Source organism: Octopus sinensis, linkage group LG6 (assembly GCF_006345805.1).
Source record: "Octopus sinensis linkage group LG6, ASM634580v1, whole genome shotgun sequence".
Lineage (NCBI taxonomy): Eukaryota > Metazoa > Mollusca > Cephalopoda > Octopoda > Octopodidae > Octopus > Octopus sinensis.
The window spans coordinates 57,006,761-57,011,002 of record NC_043002.1 but is presented as its reverse complement, the minus strand read 5'-3'; positions in this window follow the sequence as shown (position 1 = coordinate 57,011,002).

Here is a 4,242-nt window from a genome sequence, read left to right as displayed (position 1 = left end):
AATGTTTGATCTCATCTTGTTTTCCTTTTGTAATCAGCAAGAATCAAATAGTGGCTGATTAGCCCTACTATCTCTACCAGAGCCTTCGTCAACCTACTGGGAATATAACCCAGCGTTTCCACCACCTGCACCGTGTTGAGGTGGATGTTGGGCTTTTGCAGCTGGTAACTGGATTATTCAGGCAACTATCCAAGGAAATCCGCGGCTGCAAATATTTACACGTCACGCACCAACAGAAACTGCAGTTGGTGAAGATAAAGACCGATTCTACGACCAGCTTACAGAAGCGTACAAAACTTACCCTAGGCGTGACATAGTAGTTCTCCTTAGAAGTATGAATGCACAAATTGGCCACGATGGTCGAGGTATAGCAGTCGGAAAATATACATATCGTAAGGTCGCAAATGATAATAGAAGCAGATGTACTAACTTCCGTTCATCCAGTAACCCGACGGATTTGCAATCCCATTGCAAACACAAGAACAAGAGAAAGTGGAGCTGGATGCATCGCAATGAGTATAAAAGGGAGTTGGACCATATTGCTCTAATAGCAAAGTGTATGAGCTCATTCACTAACTGTCGCGTCTACTTGTTTCCTGCCACTTCCGATTGGAATTTAATAGACAAGCGCAGGAATTCAAGAAGCGTACGACGTTTAATTGGAGGATGCTGCCAAATGACAATAAGAAAAAAACAAACTTCCACACCAAACTAAAATAGAATATCGGTAGCAACAATGACATAAGCGCCGACGAAATTAACAATATTTTAACATCAGCCATCACAAAAACCGCAGAGGAAACAATTGGCAAATGCACTCCTAATGGTAAAAACTTACCATAGGTTTCTGAAGTCACATTGAAACTGATAGACAATCGCAATAATTTGAAGATGAAATACCTCAGACAAAATGAATCTCAGAGAGACGTCATCAATGCCGATTATTTAGTTAATTGATCTTACAAGCAAGACAGAGAGTGACACATACTAAGCTTCTGCAAGAAAATTTATTCCTTTGACATAGCCCGCCAAAGCGGTGAAGATGTTGACGAAAAGAAACCGGTAGCAAGGTATTCCCCAAATTTGTGATGAGCATGGAAACCCCTTCAATTGCAAAAGGGATAAGCTTGAAACATGGAACAAATACTTTGCACAGTATCTACTGTAGCATTTTAAGTATCTCCTTTGACATGACCCGCCAACACAAAAAGGCTTACAAAGCGGTGATGATGTAGACGAAAGGAAAGCGATAGAAAGGTATTCAGCAAATTTGTGATGAGCATGGAAATCCCTTCAATTGCAAGAGGTATATATAAGCTTGAAATATGGAACAAATACTTTGCACAGTATCTACTGTCGCATTTTAAGTGTCCACATAAAAATTTTGATTTAAATGTTTTTTTATTGCTAGAAACGGGTTTCTTTCTTTATACACAATTCAACCTACACAAGTTAATATATGAATAACAAAATAGGAATTTTGAAAGAAATATCTATAAAACTAGTTTTTAAACAATCCTTTTTTTTTTTCTAAGGTGTGGAATTTCTATAATGTACATTTTTTTAACATTAGTCAGAACGGTGCCTTTATCTTGACTATTGCTTTCACTACGTTTTGCTTGTAGTATGCACCAGCTTTTTCAGGTGCTTGTAGTATGCACCAGCTTTTTTCCAGGTGCTTTGTAATTCAGCTTAGTGGAATTAAGGCGTTGCAGTTACCTGTGAGTTCTGAGTTCAATCTCAGGCAAGGCGATAAAGTGAATTACAAGACACCTGAAGAAGGCTAGAGCATACAACAGCCGAAATTAGTGCAAAGCAACAACCAAGATGAGGACATCATCCCGACTAATGTAAACAGCGTACATAGTTTTTAAACATCGAATGGCCATGGGGTGGAGGGGACCACCAAAATAAGATAGTAATTAAAGGGGTCCCTAGATGGCGAAACCCACTACTCCGAAGACTGCGGTCATTTTAATAAACCATGAACTTAATGTTGTATGGTATTTGATATGCCTCCGTATCTCTCTCTCTCTCTCACTCTCTCTCTCTCTCACTCTCTCTCTCTCTCTCACACACACACACACACATATACACACACTCTCTTTCTCTCTCGCTCTCTCTCTCACATATACACTCCCTCTCTCGCTCTCGCTCTCTCTCTCTCTCTCTCTCTCTCTCTCTCGTTCTTGCTCACACACACACACACACAACACACACACACACACACACACAGGGGCATTACATAAAAGTGCGGAGAGAGACTCAGATAAAGAAGAAGAGGGAGAGAAATTGAGAGAGAGAGAGTAGAGAGAGAAGGAGGAGGAGAGAGTAATGAAAGAGAGAGAAAACTACTTATTGAAGCTGGTCATGTTGTTACTAATGGCAACACTCCTGCCTTCATGACAATTGTCCAGGTCAGTGCAGAAGGAAGAAGTGACCGATGCCTTAAAAGGCATTCAACAGACTTGTAGGAGAAAAGTCTTCTAACAGGCGGCTTAATTAGCTTCTTCCGCAGCACCGTGTAGAGTGGGGTGGGGCAGGCGGAGCGACGGCGGGGGCAGTGGTGGTGCTGTTGGTAATGGTGGTGGTGGTGGAGGTGGTGGAGGTGGTGGGAAGTGGTTGTTGGTGGAGGAGGGAGCATGAAGTTGTCATCGTGATGATGGTGATGACATGATGCATTTAGTGGAGGAAGTGGTGACGGCAGCGATGATGATGATGATGATGATGATTACCGTCATCTTCAATTATCATCATCGTCATCATGACAGCAACGACAACGACGACGACGACGAGGAGGGGGCAGGATGATGATGAGGAGGAAGAAGAGCAGGATGATGATGATGGTGATGATAATGATTATTATCATCATTATGGTGATGACGGTGATGATGATTACAATGATGATGATGATGACGACAATACTGGTGAAAAGAAAGCAGAGGATGTGAGGTACTGACGATATAGGTTCGAATTATAGTGGTGGTGGTAGTGGTGGTGGTGGTGGTGGTGATGGTGGTAGTGGTGGTGGTGATAGCGGCGGCGTTGGCGGCGATGACGCTGATGACGCTGATGGCGGCGATGGCGCTGATGACGCTAATGGCGGCGATGGCGCTGATGACGCTGATGGCGGCGATGGCGCTGATGACGCTAATGGCGGCGATGGCAGTTGGAGGCGTCGGTTCAAACTGAAAGGTGCGTAAGTTCAAACTGTCCGGGGGTTTCTTCCTCCCCCACCACCACCACCACGACCTCATCCGTCGTTTTATTTATTTCCTGCGGCGGGGGGGGATCTCTTCCTTGCCCGTTGTTAAAGTGATATTTATATATGTTGTGTTTGTGTTGGTTTTGTATCTTTTTTTTTATTACTTTGTCCTTCCAACAAGTAATACTTCAATCGGGAGCCGCCGTCAACAAAACTCACTCCTTCTTTAGAATTTCTGCGTTGCTAATCTTGCCTTCCATGTTTTGCCTACCTTCATTGTTCTCGTCAATTCATTTCCGCAAAGTCTTTATTTGTTTTATTTATTAGCTTTTGCTTGCTTTTGTCATAGACTGCGGCCATGCTGGGGCACCGCCTTGAAGAATTTTTAGCCGAATGAATGGACTCCGGGATTTTTTTTTGGACTGGTATTTACCACACAGCGTCGCTGTGCGGTGAGAAATTTGCATCCCGACCACATGGTTCTGGGTACATTCCCACTGCGTGGTACCTCGGGCAAGTGTCTTCTAGTATAGCCTTGGGCCGACCAAAGCCTTGTGAGAGGATTTGGTAGACGGAAACTGAAAGAAGCATGTCGTGTATGTGTGTGTGTGTGTGTGTGTGTGTGTTTGTGTCCGCGTTTGTCCCCCACTACCACTTGACAACCGATGTTGGTGTGTGTACATCCTCAGAATTTTGCAGTTCGGCAAAAGAAACCGATAAGATGAGTACCAGTCTTTAATATATATATTGTGTACTTGATCGTTTTCCGTCCTTTTCGTTGTATACATTCGAAGCTTTCTTCCAGGGGATCTAATGCGCTTGGCTTAGATTTTCCCTTGGCGGGCTGGCCCATATCGGAGCAATCTCAAGATTAATCAGCCGAAATTGCTAAGATGATCTGGTTCTTGACTGATGACTTGAGGGCTTCGAATGTCCCGTCCTGTGGTGTTCTTGTTGTGTGTCTCTGTGGTGTTTCATTCTTGTCCATGTCTGTATTTAATTTTACTGTTTACCTATATAATCGGGGCTACGTATCC